Source organism: Vulpes lagopus, chromosome 15 (assembly GCF_018345385.1).
Source record: "Vulpes lagopus strain Blue_001 chromosome 15, ASM1834538v1, whole genome shotgun sequence".
NCBI classification, from domain to species: Eukaryota; Metazoa; Chordata; class Mammalia; order Carnivora; family Canidae; genus Vulpes; species Vulpes lagopus.
Genome location: NC_054838.1, coordinates 35,623,197 through 35,643,923, shown reverse-complemented (window position 1 = coordinate 35,643,923; position 20,727 = coordinate 35,623,197). Strand labels below are relative to the sequence as shown.

The 20,727-nt window shown below is 34.1% G+C and overlaps 1 protein-coding gene across 7 annotated transcripts in view; it reads left to right on the top strand.

Moving 5' to 3' along the window:
- DLG2 (discs large MAGUK scaffold protein 2) overlaps window positions 1-20,727 on the top strand; it is a 1,981,735-nt gene that overhangs the window by 249,137 nt on the left and 1,711,871 nt on the right. The gene's annotated exons all lie outside the window — the stretch shown is intronic.

The following is a 20,727-nucleotide window of genomic DNA, read 5'->3' as shown; positions in this document are numbered from 1 at the left end:
CCAGCCTCGGTTTCATCTGTACAGCAAAGAGTGAATAATATGATGCTCTGCCCTTTCACAGGTCTGTCACCACATGATCCAGACTCAGACTTCTTTTCTTTGTTATATTGGTCCATTTAGTGTTTTGTTTCCAGATCATGCCATGCAATTTTATGCCTCTATATTTGGCACCATATATACTTTTTTCATTCATTTATTAATGCATGCATGTATCCATTCATTTATGTATCCTTTATTCTACATTTATTGAGCATGTACTCTCTTCCTAGCAATGATGATACAAAATTCGTTGACATGATCTCCTCTTTCAGGTTCTTAAAGTCAAATATGGAATACAACAGTGTCTCTGTCTGCCTTTCCAACCCCATCTCATACCACTCTTCTCTTTCTGTATTGGATTTCTTTAAAATCTTTGATATATTTTCTTAATCCTTAGGTTTTTACACATTTTCCATCCCTTCCACATCTCTGTGCTCAAACTCCCGTGCCTGCAAATGCCTATGCATACTCAGGTCTTAGTTGACAGTTCTTCCTTTAAGAAACAAACTTGCTAAAATAGGCTTTCTATTATGTATTTTCATTATACCCTATACTTCTAAACGGACAACATGATACTGTAAGTAATAACTTGATTAAATGATTACATATGTTCATAATATGTTCAGAAAGAAAACTTTACTTCTGGATAATATGAATGTACATGGATTCCCAAGGACGCTGCAAAATCCTTGTTTTCCTTTTCCATATATCTGTTTATACAGAGTACACCCTTGATGGGAATAAGGAGTCTCTTACTTTATGGTCTTCCTACCTCTTCCTCCTTTTATGTTGCCTGTGCGTTTAGCTTTTCTTTTAGTAATTTCATTTATTGTCCCATGGGGACCTGGAAGGACAGTGTCATATTTTCAGGTCTACATATCTTTGAAGGTTAGTTTCGACCCTTCTGGTACTTCACAGTGAAAAATCGACAAGACAAGCAAATCTTTCTCTGCCTAACCTGTTATAGCACAACTTCAAAATATTACTGTGGTAATTCTTTGCTCCTCCAAAATCAAAATAGAAAGGAAATAAAGGTGGAGGTAGAGTAATTTGTTTTGCCTTACCTGTTTAGTGTCTTTTTCCCCCCTTTCTGCTAGATGACTAGTTTTTTTAGGGCAAGGACCAGTCTGACTTATCCACTATTGTATCTCCATGCCAGGTACATAATACATGCTTAATAAATATTTGTGAAATAAATATGTGAATGAATGAAAGGTAGGAAGGACAGACTAACAAATTAATTGTTACTGTATAATGTGAATTGTATAGTATAGATATATATTCAAAGGTATATAATGTTCAAAAAAATAATGCATGTATTGTTTTGTAAATCCTAAAACAATATACAGCTACTTTGGAAAGACATGAATAAGCTGTACACTGCAATTGTTCTTAAAATGTGGTACCTGCACCAGCAAAATCAGCACCACATGAAATTTATCAGAAAAGTACATTTTGAGGCCCACCCTAGACTTACTGAGTCAGAAACTGGTGATATGGCTCAGTAATTACTATTATTTTTTAAATCAGCTCTTCATGTGATTTCAGTATCGAATTTCTGATAAAATTAGATAACCACCGCTTGTAAGGGTTAAAAAGTGGAGTGTGACATGGCTTTTAACTTTGCAAAGCTTATGTGTAGGGAGATAAAGCATATATATCAGTGACATGGAGCTGTAAAAATCACAAGATAAATACAAAGTGCAAAGGAAGGGAGAAATGACTTTTGGTGAAAGAGGCTTCAGGGAGAAGGAACCTTTGATGTGGAACTGCTGAGTCATGGTCCACAAAACATTTGGATGAAAAGAAAAACAAAATAAACAAACAAAGTCCATGGAAACCCTGGGCAAAACAAAGAAAATCCAACAATTACTCTCAACATAGAAAGACAATTTGTAATAGTGAAGACTGTAGGCTTTGGAGTCATATATGATTCCTATCTTGGCTCCAACCGTTATGAACTAAACAAACAAGGACGAACTTCCTAATCTTTCTTCCTGAGTTTCTCTTTTGTAAAGTAAGTAAAATAGTAGTACTTATTTCATAGAATTGTTGGGAATAGTAATGAGATAATATATATACAATACTTGCTATGATAAAGGCTTGATAAATGGTATTTATCATTACTAACACAAAAATAGGCTATTAAAGTTGAAGTTAGGTAAGGGTCTTCATCTAGACAACTGGGAAGAATTTACATCTTCTACATCCTAGATATAATCTTTTTTATTTTAAAAAAATAATTTTTAATATTTATTTTTAAGGCATTAAAAATCTTTGAAACAATATCAAATTAGAAAACACAGATCCTACCAAGGTCAGCCATCATTATTCCTGTTAAAAGTTTTTTACCAAGCTTAAAATGAAGCTTTGTGTTTGAAAGTTAGAAGATGGTGGTTGTACATTATTTCATTTAGAAAATATAAAAATTCATTTTGTTTTGAAGCTAGGTGTTAAACTGGAATAGCTCTTATACCCCAGAGAATGGGGCAGTTATGCCCTTCCCTTGACATTCCTTTGTTGTTTAATTCTTTGGAATTCTTAATAACTGTTTTTTTTTTTTAAATCCTGAGAGATTAAACAGTAGACTTGTTTTTTTTTTTAATTTTTTTTTTTTTTATTTATGATAGTCAGAGAGAGAGAGAGGCAGAGACACAGGCAGAGGGAGAAGCAGGCTCCATGCACCGGGAGCCTGACGTGGGACTCTATCCCGGGTCTCCAGGATTGCGCCCTGGGCCAAAGGCAGGCGCCAAACCGCTGCGCCACCCAGGGATCCCCAACAGTAGACTTGTTAAGAAAACAAAAATGAAACTGTAACCAAAATTTTAAAATAAAGTTTTTTTTTAAAAAAAAAGAAAAAAAAAGAAAACACAGATCCATTTGAGAGTAAGTGGTCAACCTGTTGTTTCATTTCCTTTTAGGTACATTAGTGCATATTTTCTGGGAAGAAGGACATTCTCCTACATAACTGCAATGTGACCATCAAAATTAGGAAATTAACAAATGTCCCAGTAAAATGTGCTTTTTAAACTGAAAAAGAATTCAGTATATAATCACACCTCACCTTTAGTTGTCATGTCTTTTTACTTCCTTGATTCTGGGACATTTCCTTAGTCTTTCTTTGTTTTTCATAACTGACATCCCTGAAGATAGGAACATCACGAAAGCAAGGCTTTGTTCTTTTCATTCATCCTGTCAGGTGGTACATGGTTATATTTGTTCCATTTTCTGATGATGTTTACTTTGAACACTTGATTAAAGTTATATTCCAAGTCCTGGGCTTCTCCACTGTGAAGTTCTTCTTTTCCTTTTGCTATATATTTACGCATATACACATTTACACCTGTAGTAATAATACCTGTGTCTATTGAAAATCATGAGATCACACTGATATCTTCAGTTTTAATCCAGTCTAACATAGTTCATTGCAGTTTTCTCTATTTCCATATTTTGAGTCCCTTTTCTGATAGACTCTTATTGTCCTTATTTTCTTTAGTTATTTGATCAATCTCCCTGTATGTAACCAATCTTCTATTACCTCTGCCACAGATACTTCCTTCATCAAACTCAGGCTCTCACAAACTAGGCCTCTCTAGCTACCCCTCTGCATAGATGATCTCACCCTGCTTAGTTGTAACAGAGTACCCAGGCCCTTCCCACAGATTGGATGCCCTTCTCATAGTGGTCAGATTTTGACTCCAGGCTCTAACATAATCTAACCCATTTGGCCCTCTTCAATCTGTTTTGGTTTCAAAAGCTCATATCAGGCTACCTCTCTGAGAGAACTCCTTCTTCAGTTTGTCAGTCTGTGACTGCTCTGGGCTGCTTTCACAGGTAGATATCTTCTTCAGGATCCTTGCTTGAGTTCTAGCACTCTGCTCTAATCTAGGCTACCAAAGCTCCTGTGCTCAACCTTCTCCATTACTAGCATAGACCATGCTGTACTTTACTTAATGGCTTTCAGATTGAATTGTCCAGGAAGGGGATGGAAGAGAAAAGACAAAGAGGAAGGGAATTGGAAGAGGAAAAGGAAAATAGGAAGAGGAGCTCATAAATGTATTTTTCAATAAAGCAAGAGCCAATATTACTATTTTCCACATTGTGAGTGGAACTAGTAGCATGAACTTTTCCATGACTAAGAATAGGCTGGATGGTCTTCTGGTTTGATTATGGGGTCTGGTGTGGCTTCACAGCTGTTTCAAGATTATTGTACAACATTAGGTAGTCTGAGAGAAAAACAGTTTCCTATTACACTTGTGGGCTGTAATAGATTGGATGGTTCTTGTACCATAACCACCTGTCATGCCTAGGCTGGTTTTCTGTTCTCACTTCAGAATAAAAAGCAGTATACTTTATTTAGCCAATATAAAAGTAAGCTAATAGTAGCTTAAATACATAGGGTAGCGTATTTTCTAATCTGTACTTCTATATTTGGGCATATAATTTCTCTGATGCAAACCCTTTAGATAATGAGCAAATTGGGAAGAAAATGTGGGACATGTTCAATGGCTCTAGACTATAGTTTTAACAATGTTACTTAAGCAGTACATTTTAATAAGATTACTTAGCACAATAGATCATAAGCTTAATATAACATAATGGATATGATTATACCTGTGCTATATGATATTTATATGATAACTAACTTTATATAATTAATATAATTTATGTACTACAAAAATTATAGTACACTGTTATTTATGTATAATAATGCAATTATATACAATGGAAATTATACCATAATTATATTAAAATATCATAAATTTTATAGGAGTACATTTTCAGTAACTTAAACAGTCTAAAATTGATCTTTCAGAAAAATTGGTATCCTGGTGCTGAAGAGCAGTGTTCTTTTTGAGATTAACCATCAGCTGTCACTTCTTGGACCAATTCCAAATGAAGTGATTACACACTGCCATTTGAATCAATCTTTTTGGAGCTGTGGAATGTGACACTTTTCTCAAGTTGATGTTAGGTGTTTAATTTACCAAAAGAAAGACTAACATTTTGGTATTTATGAAGAAAGTTCTATATAGTCTTGTCTTAATATTCAGAACTATATGTCTGTCCAGAACAGGAAAAAACTAGAGAAATGAAAACCAAATATAATATCTTGGAAAACTATAATAAGTTGTATAAGAGTCCCTCTCTACCAGATTTAAAGAGATGAGAGGGATACTGACTTTTTGGATATTACAGACAGAATTTTCTTTTCCTACTTAACACATGTCTCTGTGGATAACTTCTCCCCGTAGACTGAATACTGTTCTGGCCTCATTTAGTTGGTTAATTGGATTGATTATAAAATTGCATAAAATCACCATTAAACAGAATATTAAGTAAATCTCTACTTATGTGCCTGACAATTAAATTTCCCCCACTGTCTGGTTTCTTAATTCATACCTATCTTGCCATTTCTCTTCTGCTTCTTATTTTCTGTTTGTTCCAATTCCATAGGAAAAATTTGTTACGATATTATTGCATAAGTAATATTTATTGTATACTCTGTGTTCAATGGCATGTATAAAGCAAACTTGAGAAGCTATTGATCCCAATAAAGTCATCTGTAGTAATCTCCTTTTTAACATTTAATTGACTCCAAACTTAACTATGCTGACAATCTGTGGCTACCTCTATATAGAAGCATCCTTGCTTCCCTGTGGCATTCATCAGCTAGGAAGATATGGTCCCTGGAGCCCAAACTCTCATTCTGTTTGAGTTTTTGCTGATGGAGAGAGAAACGAAATAGCTTTTGCTAAAGCACTGTGCAGTTGCGATTAAAGTATTCTTGGTAACAGGCCTTGGAAAGTTTTTGTAAGAGTTCCTTAGGTTTGATTTTCCTTCCATCTGGTGATCTGAAGAAGTTCCTAAATGATATTCTAGTCATGCATTTACAATGAGATATGCTTGTTTTAGCATTGATACCATTCAATTAACCCCCAGTGTTCCATTAGGCAGATTACTGATCCGTTTTGTCGCAAAAAGAGTGTAGGCTTTTGTATCAAATGTGGATTCCAATCCTTGCTGCTGCTCAGCCTCATGACTTTGTACAAGTTGCAGTTGCTCCATCCTTAAAATAGATGTAATAATGATGCCTCATAATATGGTGACAAGCCATAGTGAAATAAATAATGTTTTCAAAGTATGGATGCGTAACATATGTGGGTAAAGGACAAATGCTAATCGCTAATTTCTTTTCTTTTCCTCCCTCAATGAGTTATAATAGTACCTAACCACAGATTGGAAGATATTTAGAGTTTTTGGGGGTGGACAGGGGCTATGCAAGAATATGGAATTTAAAACCCTATAGGATCATACAAGATTAATTATAGTTATTTATCAGTCCAAGATTTATAGAGTTTATATGGTAAGTCTTTGTGAAAGAAAAAGGATTTTTAACATTCCTGGATCTTGGATGATTGATGTGAAATTGAAGGTTAATTATCTCCTAGATATAGAATAAGACACACCTGGTGGTGGTTTGGGAGTTAAGTGCTGACAAAAGGTGCCTGATTTGCATTAACAATATCTTGAGTTTATTTAGTGTCTGCTTTTTGAGCAGCTTGAAGTATCACACTTATTCATCAAAGAGATATTTTGAATTAAATTTTGTTTTAGGGGTTGTATTTTTATAAACCCTTTTTGAAGAAAAAAATACTGTGTGTTCCTTCATGTACATCTTACTGCATTTTTATTAAAATTTCTGTTTCAATTAGCTACATTTTAAAACTTATAAATAACAATTTTCTGCCTCCTTCTGAAGCATTGATTCTACTTCATTACTCCAAGTGTCTGTATTCTTGACTATTCTTGAAGAAATGACTCCTGGCTAGACATATTCTGTGTTCAGGTTTCCAACATTTAATGAGACTTCCTGTGTACACAGCATTGTTCAAAGGTGATGCATTAATCAAAAGAATAATAGCTAGCAATTATTCAGGATGTTCTATGTAACTGTTTAACTCTTTGAAGTCCTTATAGATGTAAATTTTTTAGGTGAAGAAACTGAGGCTTAGAGGAATCAAATTTAGTAAGTAGCAGAGCCATGACCTTCCATCTGACTTTAATGCTCATGCTTTAGCTTTTAAATTATTATGTTACTTCCCTTATGTTCTATTGATCTTCTATCTCTTCCATCACATTTTGTAATTTATACTTTGTCCTATTTTAATATTTTTCCTGTACATATTTTTAAATAAATATTACCTGATTTCTCAATTCCATGTTTATCCACAATATCTCCTAGTTGCCTTAGTGTTATTAAAAACTTTCTATTTTGATATAGTTTCAAACCTACAGAAAAGTTAGTACAAAGAATAGTACAAAGAATAGTACAAAGAACTCTTGTGTACTTTACCCAAATTTCACCAGTTGATTACATTTTCTCCTATTTATCATTTTCTCTATGTGTGTGTTTCTATCCTTATACATATATACATACATATATGTGCATATTATTAGTGAACCCTTTGAGAGTGAGTTGGGGATATTAGTCCCCTTTATCACTAAATACTTCTATGTATACTTCCTAAAAATAAGAATATTCTCTTGCATAAGTTAGTGCAGTTATTAAAATCAGGAAAGTTAACATTGATGCAATGCTATTATCTTATGCACAGTCCACATTCAATTTCATCAGTTATCTCCAAAATGCCTTTTATAGGTATATTTACCAGTCCAGAATCTATCCAGGATTAATTGCCATGTATCATTAGATCCCTTAAATCTGCCATATTTCATTAGCCTTTCTTCTCTTTTTTATTATTAGTTTTTGGAGCAAAGTGTTATAATTGTATGTAGTGCCTTAATAAACCATGTGGAGGAGGATGTTGTGTGCATTTTCTAATTGGAATAGAACCAGGAGTAACAACTGGAGAGGCAGCCAAGGAGAAATTGAGTGTGGCCTGGGAGGCCAGCAGGCTGTCAACATGTGTCCTACAAGGTGTCACTTTCCTGGTTATGGGTACCAGTCTGTGAAGTCTGGTCTTTAGTTTGGTAGGCTTAAAATTGGACTTTGCTGGAATATCAAGGTGACTGGCTTTCTTGAAGCTGACTATAAGAATCATAGTCACAGAATACTCTAACCATCAGAATCTAACTCTTAAGCTCATTAGTGAATTCTCTTCCTCTGGAATAGTCTAGACTAGAGCTTTTCTTTTCTTGACCTTGACATTTTAAAAAATTATAGGCCAGGTATTTGTAGAATGTCCTACAATTTGATTTTGTCTGATGTTTCTTCATGATTAAATTCATTTCATTCATTTCTGGGAGCAGTATCACAGATGATGTCATGTTGGTCTTGGTACATGGTAATGAGAAGGGTTAGTTTAATTTGTGGGAAGATACTATTAGACTATGTAACATATTCCTTGTCATTTTTTTTTACCCACGATTTGAAGTGTCAATTGGTGATTTTCTATCATTTCTCCTGTATATATTAGTTGGAATTCTACTGTATGGAAGAGTTTTCCCTTATCTATCTATCTGTCTGTCTATCTATCTAATCTATTTCAGGATATTACTCATAGATTGTTATTTTTTCAATAAGTTATAATCTATTATTAAGTTCTTTTAATGGTCAGATTATTCCACATTTGGTCAGTAGGAGCCCCTTCAAGCTGATTTTGTGTCTTTTTGATGTGATCCCATAATTTTTCATCACTTCCTTATGTTCTGGTGCAACGGAATGTCCCAGGTTCATTTTATAATTTCCCTGCTGTAGCCCTCAAGTGAACCTTTCTTGCTGCTTTTAGTAGAAGAAAGTATTTTAAAACTAACATTGCCTCCCTTATCCCTGCTTTCCTCCCTCCTCTTCCTCCCTCCCTCCCTCCCTCCCTCCCTCCCTCCTTCTCCTCCTTCCGTTCCTTCCTTCCTTCCTTCCTTCCTTCCTTCCTTCCTTCCTTCCTTCCTTCCTTCCTTCCTTCTTTCCTTCCATCTTTGCTGTTGTGCTTTGTCTTAGGCATAGAAAAAACACAATCATATCAGAACATTGTGGAAATTTGATGGAAGCTTTGTGTGTAAACTTTTCTTCCTTATCTTGCCTTTTCATTATTTGTTTGATTTGAATATGTGTTAGTCTTTGGACTCTGAGTTTCCACTTATTCCTGCTTTGATTTTGCCTCTTATGTTCCCTATCTTGGTACTTTATTTGTACCTACCACTGACCTTGCTTCCACTTTGTTCTTGGCTGTAAAATTTAACTTATGTTTTCTTTTCATCCACGTTTAACTTCAGCCTACTTCTCATATTCAATTCCTTTCTTCTGGTCACAGGTAATATCCTTAAAGAATCTTGTCTGGCTGCAAGCCTAAGATTAAGACACCTGCTACACTGCTAATGCCTTTATTGGGGATTTCTTTTCTTTTCTTTTCTTTTTTTCAAAGATTTTTTTTATTTATTCATCAGAGAGATAGAGGCAGAGACACAGGCAGAGGGAGAAACAGGCTCCATGCTGGGAGCCCGACATGGGACTCGATCCTGGGTCTCCAGGGTCACACCCTGGGCTGAAGGCGGCGCTAGACCACTGAGCCACCAAGGCTGCCTGGGGATTCTGTTTCTATATTTTATTGTGTCTTGGAGTTAAATGGGCCAGGGCAAGGATAATTTTTTTCTTTGCAGAAGAAAGTAAGGTGTCTGGATGCAGCATAAAGAAATTGGATATGAGCATTTATCTGGTTCTCCAAACAAAACCAAGTGTTCAGGAAAGGCTAATGGAACACCAAGACTACACTTTGTAACATCGTTAAATTTAGCAAGATCAACTGTGTTATACTGTTCAGCTGAATTCATTATCACATTTGTGGTATGGGAAACCCTACAGAGAACAAGAGATGCTAGAAGAAGCATAAAGCATATGTTTTAAAAGAAGGCACATCTTACAAAGATTACCATGTCTTTAATGAGGCTGGAAGACAAGAATCTTGAGCTGATTTCAGTGAATTCTTGGGATTAAACAGCTTTGGTGAGTTATAGCCACATGTGCCAATCACAAAAACTAAATAACCAAAAATAACAAGCTCCAAGGAGGTGATCACAATTATTTCCATCAATACTAAGCCTTACAGCATGAAGGCTGGGATGGGAGGAAGCAAAAAGAGCTTTTTCCTAGTCACTTTTATTCCAGCCTGTAAGTTAAGAGATAAGAAAGTATGTAAATATGTTAAACATTTTGCATTCCGGTTACTTTTTTGTTTTACTGTACTTAAGTAGATAATTGCAGAGCAATTTGTGAGTCATACAACAAGAAGTCTCATGATTTAAGAGTCATATTTTTTTTAAAAGCTTTTATTTATTTATTCATGGGAGACAAAGACAGAGAGAGAGAGACAGGGAGAGAGAGACAGGCAGAGGGAGAAGCTGGCTCCGTGCAGGAAGCCCGATGCGGGACTTGATTCCCAGACTCCAGGATCACACCACGAGGCAAAGGCAAGCTCTCAACTGCTGAGCCATCCAGGTGTCCCGAGAATTATATTTTCTTAATTCAAGTCGTGTACAAGGAGATCCATTTCTGTATCACTCACCATATTCACAATTTGTCCAAAAAATTTTGGTCATTTAAAAAAAAAACAAAAAACAAATCTTACTTACTTAAAAAAAAAAAGATTTTCAACTTCTGAGGATGAGGATATTCAGAATGAATTCCTCAGATGCTTGAAGGCTCATCTCAAACAGGAATTCAAAGGTCTTCTGAGGAAATAGCACCATTATTGAAATAAATATGCCATGTTGGATTGTCTTTGCTTGGAAGAAGATGAAATATTTTCAGTTTATGAGCTTTTAAGGGGGTGTTTAAACAGACAATTCTATTTATTATGGATTGCCTTGATCATACTGTTTAATATTTGAAGACCTAATGTTCCAAAATCATCATCACAGAGGCCAGATCCTATCTTTATGGAGTACAGGTTGAACCAAAAGAGAGGTTGAATGGAGTAGGGACTGTCTCAGACCTCACCTAAAAGTTGATTTTATTTGTTTGTTTCAAAGTGTCCTAAAGTCAAAGTACTGAAATATAGTTCCTTTTAATTGAGCTTGTAGGTAATTAAATATGAATCAGTTTAGTTAACATTCACTAAGTAATTATTGTTTTTCAATCAATGGGCAGAGTGCTTTTGCCAAATGGGTTATCTTACTGGTATTTCCCCCCATCCTCCCATATCCATCATCCCCTCCCCCCATCTCTGAAGAAGAAGAGTATTGTAATAATTCTTCAAGGATATTTGAAATGAGAGTGTGAGCCTTAGGTTCTAATTCCATAGGTGCTATTTCTTAGGTCCAGTGTTCCTGGTGGATCAGAAGCCATTGACATCACCTGGGAGCTTATTAGAAATGCAGAGATCCAGGCTCGACTCCTAACCTTAATCATAATTTAAATTTAACAAGATCCTTGAGTGCTTCAAATTCATGTGTACATTAGATTCTGAGAAGCACTTATCTGTGAATTTGACAATAATTTATAAGCTATATCAAAAAACAATTATGAGGTCAAAATGTGTATGCCTTCAAGAATTTGAGGAATTTATTTTGAATTTATTGTCAGAAGTGGCAGAAACTTTTTATTTGCAGAAGGAATGTGCAAAATAAAAACTGCTAGCAGTAGTGATCAAATCAAGCAGTCAAGTCACATAGAAACATAATTTAAATAATATGCAAGTTTTCTCCAGTCCTAAGTGTGGAGAGATTTGACTTTATTCAATGATTTTTATTTTATTTGATCTTTAAATAGAGAGGGAATGTAAATAAACTAAAATTAGCAAGCATTCATCGTGTGCTTACTAAATGAGGCCAGATAGTAGACAGTAATGTGACTGGCCAGGACATCATCTTTATTCCTAAGGGCCTTGCCTGGTACTTAAAACTTACTTACTGAATTGAAATGTTGAATTGAAGACAGGTGGGTGAACAGCTACTTCTAATATAAGGTAGAATGATAAATAAAGATTAAATAGATCTAAGCAGTACCTTCTGGAAACAGGAGGAAAGCAGCAGCATTGCCCACCTCCTCCCACAACTCCCCACATGAGCGTTTTTCCTTTTTGATGCATAGCTGCTTAGTATTCTTACTCTCACATCTCACTCAATTGAACTCAGTTTTAGTAAGAATGTTTTCTGTGCTGTTGACATTTCATATTTAGCTCTCTGACTTCAAATATTCTTTTTTAAAAAGACTTGATAGTGGAAGTGGGCATTGAAGCAGAAGTAGGATTTCTATGTGTGGGAAAGGGCATCTGAGCCTAAGGAAATGTGAGCAAGAGAGAGTGAGGGCCTCAACTTTGCACTGAGAAGGTACAGGAAGTGGTGGTGGGGGTGATATTAGAGAGTGTTGAAAAGAGATGCTTTGAAAGTGCCCAACAAATATAAATCAGGCATTAAAAAATACACCTGCTTAACCAGAAATAAAACTTGACATTGGTTGTAGAATTATCTTCAAATTTAAATAAGCTTTGACTTAATTAAAGTTACCTTTTTCCTCTCTAGTGGTTGATTAGGTAGGAATGATAAGTAGATAAAGGAGTGAAATAGACTATGAGCTTATTATCAGGTTTGGGGGTTATTTACTTATTCATGGGAGACAAAGACAGAGAGGCTGCAAACTTTGCAAAAATTGTTTTACCCATTGCAAGTCATTACTTTATAGAGAATAGCTGCAGAAATCTTTACAGGGATTCTTTTTTCTTTTATGTTTAGTTAATACTTGATACAGAGAATGTTTTTGGATTCCACTTTTTTTATTCCTTATTTCTGACTTTGTTAACCCAATTAGCACCCTTAAACCCTTACTATATTCAAATATCTGAGGACTTATATATGTAAGGTTTTTACCTTATTTTTATCTTATTTTTATTATTGAAATATAGTTGATATGTTATTTTAGTTTAAGGTATACACATAGTGATGCAACAATTCTATACATTACTCAGTGCTCACCACAATAAGTATAGTCACCATAGAATGTTATTACAATATTATCAACTATATTCTCTATGTTGTACTTTCTCTTAGACATTTATTATATAACTGAAAGTTTGTACTTCTTAATCCCCTTCACCTATTTGGTTCTTCCCCCCAACATCCTCCCTTTTGGCAAGCACTAGTTCTTTGTATTTGTCAGTTTATTTCTGTGTGTGTTTGTTTTGTTTTTTTAGATTCCACATATAAGTGAAATCATATGGTATTTGTCTTTGTCTGACGTATTTCAGTTAGCTAATACACTCTAGGTCTATCCATGTTATCACAAATGGAACAATATAATTCTTTTTTATGGTGAGCAATATCCCATTATGTATTATACCACATCTTCTTTGGTTACTTCATACCTTGGTTATTGTAAATAATGCTACTGTGAACACAAGGATATTTTGGATATTAATCCCTTGTTGAATATGTCATTTGCAAATATCTTCTCTCATTCATAGGTTGCCTTTCCATTTTGTTGGTGGCTTCCTTTGCTATGCAAACCTTTTATCTTTTGGTAGTCCCAGTGGTTTATGTTGCTTTGTTTCCTTTTCCCAATGAGACATATACATAAATATGTTACTAAGGCCAATGTCCAAGAGATTACTGCCTATGTTTTCTTTTAGGAGTTTCATTTTTAGGTCTTACATTTAGCTCTTTAATCCATTTTGGGTTTATTTTTGTGTATGGTGTAAGAAAGTGGTCCAGTGTCAATCTTTTGCATATAGCTGTCCAATTTTCTCAACACTGTTGAGGGACTGTCTTTTCCCCCTTGCATATTCTTGTTACCTTTATCATAGATTTATTGACCATATAAATGTGGACTTATTTCTAGGTTCTCTATCCTGTTCCATTAATATATATGTCTGTTTTTGTGCCAGTACCATACTGTTTTGATTACTACAGCTTTGTAATATATCTTGAAATTTGAGATTGTGGATAATCCCAGCTTTTGTTCTTCCTCAAGACATCTTTGGTTATTTTGGGTGTTTTGTGGTTCCATAATAATTTTAGGATTATTTGTTCTTTTTGTCTTCTGTTCTTACACATTTTCCAAGCATGACTTCACAGCTACTTTATTGCTAGTGGTAGAATAAAGTTGTAGCTATGCATAAAATTTGAAGATTTGTAAGTTTTCTATATAAATTTTATTATTTATTTTAAATTATTTAAATTTATTATTTATGAATCACTTAAATTTTTATTTAAAAATATATGTAATATATACAAAAGAGAATATATAATTAATATATAACATATTAATATATAACATAACATGTATATAACATATAACAATAAACATTTCTGGAATCACCACCCAAATCTAGAACTAGACCATTGGTTTTAGTTTCTACCTATGTTTCCCTCTCTTACCCATTTTCTTGACCAACCCTTCTGCGAAGGTAATTACATCTTTCCATGTATTTCTTTGCTTTGGTCTAAATGTTTCTTCACATATGTATGTATGTATGCCTAAAAATATATACTTTAGTTTTGTATGTTTGTTAACTTTACAAAAGTATTTTTGTGCTGAGGCTTGCTTTTCTCACTCAGCATTGTTTTCAAGATTTATTCATGTCATTTTATGATACTGTAGTTTATTCATTTTCACTGCTGCATAAATTCCATTTTAAAAACATATCGCATTTATTCAGTTTCCTTTTGGGTGAACACTGGATTGTTTCTAATTTTTTGCTACTATGATCTGCGCTACTAAGAACATTTTGGTTTGTTTCCTGGTACATATGTGCAAGAGTTCATTTGGGATATGTATTGGATAGTAGAAATGCTGGGCTATAGGGGAAACAATTGTTCAGTTTTACAAGGTAAGACAAGATTGTTTTCTGAAGTGGTTATAGGGTGAGGAGATAGAGTAACTGGGTGATGGGCATTAAGGAGGGCACATGATGTGAAGAGCACTGACTGAGTGTTATAGGCAACTGATAAATTATTGAACACTACATCAGAAACTAAAGATGTACTGTACGTTGGCTAATAGAAAATAAATTTAAAAAAAGCTAAAGTGGTTATAGCAATTCTCACTCATCAGGAACAGATATAACTTGCTTTGATGCATGTTTTTCTTTTTTCAGAAATATATTTTTCCTTTACTGTGAAATGACTGCCCATACTTTTCACCCATTTTTTTCCTTCTGACTTACATGTCTTTTCATATTTGATTTGTTGGCGTTTGCATATCTAGATACTGTTCCTTTGCCTTTGTGTTATGAAAATGTCTCCTCTAAATTCATGTCATCTTTTTCACTTTCTTTATTGAGGTGTAATTAATACATAACAAACTGCACATATGTGAAGTGCATGATTTAGTATGTTTTGAAGTAGGTATGTATTAGTGAAACTATTAGCATGATCAAGATAGTAAACGTATCCACTACCCCTTACCATTTCCTCCTGTCCCTTGGTAATCCCTCTTACTTATTCTTCCCTGCAATCCTTCTCTTCCTTAATTCCTTAGCAACCACTGATTTGTTTTTCTGTCAGTATAGAATTAATTAGCATTTTCTAGAATTTTTATAACTAATATAAAAACATGCATTCATTTTTGTCTGATTTTTTCACTTGTTCTAATTATTTTGAGATTCATCCATGTTGTATGTATCAATAGTTTGTCCCTTTTTATTGCTGAGTAGTATTCTTTTTTTTTTTTTTAAGATTTTATTTATTTATTCATGAGAGACACAGAGAGAGGCAGAGACATAGGCAGAGGGAGTAGCAGGCTCCATGCAGGGAGCCCGATGTGGGACTTGATCCAGGGACTGCTGGATCATGCCCTGAGCCAAAGGCAGATACTCAACAACTGAGCCACCCAGTCATCCCTGAGTAGTATTCTATTGTATGGCTACACCAAATGTGTTTATTCATTCATCTTTTGATAACATTTGGGTTGTTTCCAGACTTGACTTTTAATAGAGACATAGACATTTTCCTTTCTCTTGGATAATACCTAGAACATGAATGGTTGGATCATATATTAGTTGTATAAACTTTTTAAGAAGCTAAACACTTTTTTTCAAAGTGGTTTTACCATTTTTCATCTTCAGTATCAAGTACGAGTGTTCCAGTTCCTTCATATCCCTATCAGGGCTAGTTATAATCAGTGTTTTTAATTAGGCCATTCTGATAAATATGTAGTGGTATCTTATTGTGGTTTTGATTTTTCATTTCCCTAGTGACTAATGATGTTGAAAACCATTTCATGTGTTTATTTGATATTATTTTTATTTTATTTTCTTTCCACAAGATTTTATTTATTTATTTATGAGAGAGAGAGAGGGAGAGAGAGAGAGAGAGAGAGAGAATGACAGAGAGCACAAGAAGTGGGGAGGAGAGGGAGAAACTAAACAGGGAGCCTGATGTAGGGCTCAATCTCAGGACCCTAGGATCATGACCTGAGCTGAAGGCAAACACTTAACTGAGTGAGCCACCCACTTTCTTCAGTGAAGTGACTGCAAATCTTTTAGCCATTTTTCTATTGGATTATTTGGCTTCTAATTGTGTTTTGAGAGTTCTTTATATATTCTAGATACAAGTTTTTTTTTTTAAAATCATATATATGATTTGCAAAGGAACAGTTCTATGCTCATAGTTATTTTCTCCCAAAATTTTAAAGTTGTTATTCTACTGTTGTCTGGCTTATATTATTGCTTTTTAGAAGTCTGTTTAATCTTTTCTCTCTGACTACTTTCATGATCTTTGCTTTGTCTTTGGTATTCTGAAATTTTATTATGCTATGTGCATAGCTTTTATTTATTCTCTTTAATATAAGCTATTATTTTCTGTATCTGTAAATTCATATTTTCATAAGTTCTAAAAATTTTATATCCATTATCTCTTTAAATATCACTTGTTATTTATTCTATTTTATCCTTGAAGACTACAAGTACATAGTCAAATAATACTTTTATATATTCTATTTCATCTTTTTAATGTTGAATTATTGCTATTTTTTTGGTAATATTTTCCAGTTCTGCTTTGTTTAATCTGCTATTTAACACATCCATTGAGTTTTTAACTTTAAATAATTACACATTTTTCTAACATTTTATTTTGAAAGTTTTCGAAGAGCAAAGTTATAAGAATACTACAGTGAGTACCTGTACACCTACCACATGGATTTTATAACTTGCATTTTCTTATATTTTTTATATATTATATATATATAAAATATCCCTCTAGCCATCTATTAATCCATTTATAAAGAATTGTATTTTTAATTTTTATAAGTTACATTTGTTTCTTTTTATTTTGCTTACTCAGTTTTTACTAGATCCTTGTTATTTGCTCATCTTTGTGAGTATAGCCATCATTTATTCAACACTTTGCATAGCTTTTCTTTGTTCTATATCAGAAAATTCCAAAACCAACAATAACTGGGCATGTAACCTATCGTTTGGTGTTGCTGCTGAGTTTCATTTATATTGACATACTTTTCTGTTGATTTGTGACCTTGATTGTGAGCTCATTTCTTGATCCTAATCTATGAGAGTCCTGTAGCCTTGAGACTTCCTACGGAAAATATTTTCTTCTGCTCCTGCCAGTAGCAAATAGGGAGCCACTGGCATAGAATTATTTCAGTATTCCTTGGGGATCTTGGCTCAATGAGGAATTTCAGGGCCAGCTTCCTAACCTCTACTTACTGATATGAGGGTCTGTATGTTGATAGCAATTCTGCCATAGGTATGTGTCCTCATATCAACCCCATCCCTTTTGTTTGTCAACTACTGTTAATCCAACCTCCCAGCTGATATGATTTCAGCTCAGGTTTTTTTTTTTTTTTTTTTTTTTGTGTGTGTATTTTTAAGATCATTCTTGGAGACCTACCCCATCTGCTGCAATACCAGTAATGCTTCAAAGTGCCTAGCTGATCTGAAGAATGCTTAGTCAGCCATAGTGTCAGAAGCAGATGTCATCAAAAATACTTTTTCATATATTAAAAAGTTGTAAAATTTAACTTTGTGTGATAATTTTTAATAGTAATTACATCCTAAATCTGAAAATGGATTTATGAAAGCATTCATTTTGAGGACCCTTTGGGCAGCTAACAATGATTGTATAATGCCATTTATTTATTATTAAAAGATTTTATTTACTTTTTGAGAGAGAGAGAGAATGTGCATGAGCTGGGGGAAAGGACAGAGGGAGAGGGAGAAGCAGGTTCCTCTCTCAGTGGGGAGTCTGATCTGATGATGTGGGGCTCAATCCCAGGACACTGACATCCTAACCTAAGGTGAAAGCAGATACCTTGCTGAGCCATCCAGGAGCCCCTGTGTGATGCCTTTTAAAAAGGCAATTAATAATAACCTTTTTATTTTAGAGTAGTTTTAATGCTTACAGAAAAGTTTCAAAGGCAGTATAGAGAGTTCCAACCTATCCCAAACTCTGTTTCTCCTATTGTTAACATCTTATACCCACTGTGGCAACTAATAACAAATGTTGATATATTATTATGAAATTAAGCCCTTTATTCACATTCTTCAGTTTTTAGCTAATGTCCTTTTTCTATTCCAGGATCCCATCTAGGTTACCACATTACATTTATTTATTGTGTCTCCTTGAGCTCTTCTAGACTGTGACATTTTTTTCCGACTTTTCTCACTTTTGATTAGTTTGCAGAATACTGGTCAAGTTTTTTTGTAGACTGTCCCTCAACTAGAATTTTTCTCTCTTATGATTAGATTAGGGTTATGAGTTTTGAGGAGGTACCTCAAAACTTTACCACAGAGGTAAAGTGCCATTCTCATTATATCTATAGGTTGCCTGCTATCACCATGGCTCTTCAATGATGATATTAGCCTTGATAATTAGACTGAAGTAGTTTTTTTTGGGATTCACCTCTCTAAAGTCACTCTAGTTTCCCCCAATTTTAATACTATACTCTTTAAAAGAAGTCAGATCATACTTAACGGGTGGAAACTTATGCTTCATTTCCTTGAGGACAGAGTATCTAAATAAATTATTTGGAACTCTTCATCAAGGGTGATTGTCTATTTACACACACACACACACACACACACATATATATATATATATATATATATATATATACATTTATTATTTACTTTATTCATCCATGTATGCACATAACAGTATAGATTCATGGGTATTTATTTTATATTTTTGGTTATAATCTAATACTACTGGCCATCTTTGTTCCTTCTTGTAACTCACATTGTTTTGACATGCCCCCATTGTAGCAGGGCTTTGTGTGTGTGTAGGGGGGTGGTAATGTTTTCTCATTTATGGGTGTTACAAGGTGCTGTAGGACTCATCTTGTTTTTCCTGCTTCAGTAATAGAATCAACCATTTTCTCAAGAAGCTCTTTTATTAAAAACATGATCTGAGCTCCAGGTGTGCTTGTTGCTATTAGATTTTTTTCCTGCTAGGCCCTCTCAGCCTACAAATATATAAGAAATCTAGGAAACATATATACACACAATCATTTTTATTTATATTCATAGTTTTCTATATCTAACTCCTTTTCTCCCTTCTTCCTTTCCTCCTCTTATTCTCTTTCTTCCTTCCTCCCTTTATTCCTTTAAAAAATTTGAATTCATATGCATAGTCCCAATCCTAATGCAGTTCCAGTTTATTTATTCATTATTTTTTTTTTTACCATTTGTTGGAGAATGCTATATAGGGGCCAAAGTCTGGGTATTAATTAAGTTCAGTCTTACTGGAATTTCATTAATTCTAGGTCCTTTCAGCATACTGAGTAAGAAAATATATGTGGTGTATATTAACCTGTATATAAACAGATATGTAAACATTTCTATATATATCTATTTGTACCCATATTAAGCTGAACAGGAGTTTATAATGGTATCTCCAAATGTAATCCAAAATCATAGGGATCATTCTAATCCTCTCTTCTTACCTATCTCACTACTCCAATAGTGAGAAACTTGGTTCCCACCATCCACCATCAATTTAACTGTTCAATTCTAGTCTGCAAGTAAAGTGGTTCCAAAGTTACTAACTTTACTGCACCATGGGAAACAAATTTATCAACTACAGAGCGGAGTCGAGATTCTTTTGTAATACTGCCTTCATCTTTGGTTTTACGGTTTCTACTCATTTTCAGGATGCCACCTTTTTCTCCTACTGCCTTCAGGGAGGTTATTTCACACATTTGTAATACAGTTAGATTCTTTTGTCACAATCTGTGTTTCATTTTAGGATTCCCTGACCTCCTAAATGATTTTTTAAAATTTGCATACATTAAGATTTACTCTCTGTGCTGTAAAGTTCATAGGCTTTGACAAATGCTTCATGTTACATGTCCACTACTACCATATAATTACAGAATATTTTTGTCACCCTGTGCTTTATCTACTTAAACCTCCTCCCCACCCCCAGAACCTTTAGTGATCACTGATCATTTTACTCTCTTTAGTTTTGCTTTTTCTAAAATATTGTATAAATGGAATCATACAATATGTACCTTTTTCAGAGTGGATATTTAAACCTAGTATTGAAGATTCATCTGTTTTTACATGGGTTGATAGCTCATTCCTCCTTATTTCTGAATATAGGCTTACTATAGTTTATTCACTGATTGAAGGACATTTTGGTATTTCCAGTTTTTGCAATTATGAATAAAGAATTCTCATGCAGGTAAAAATGCAGTTTTCAGGATTACCTTATTTTTGTTATTTTTCTTTGGGATCATGTGTATATGGTTCTTCTAGTCAGCAAAATTTTTCATATATATGT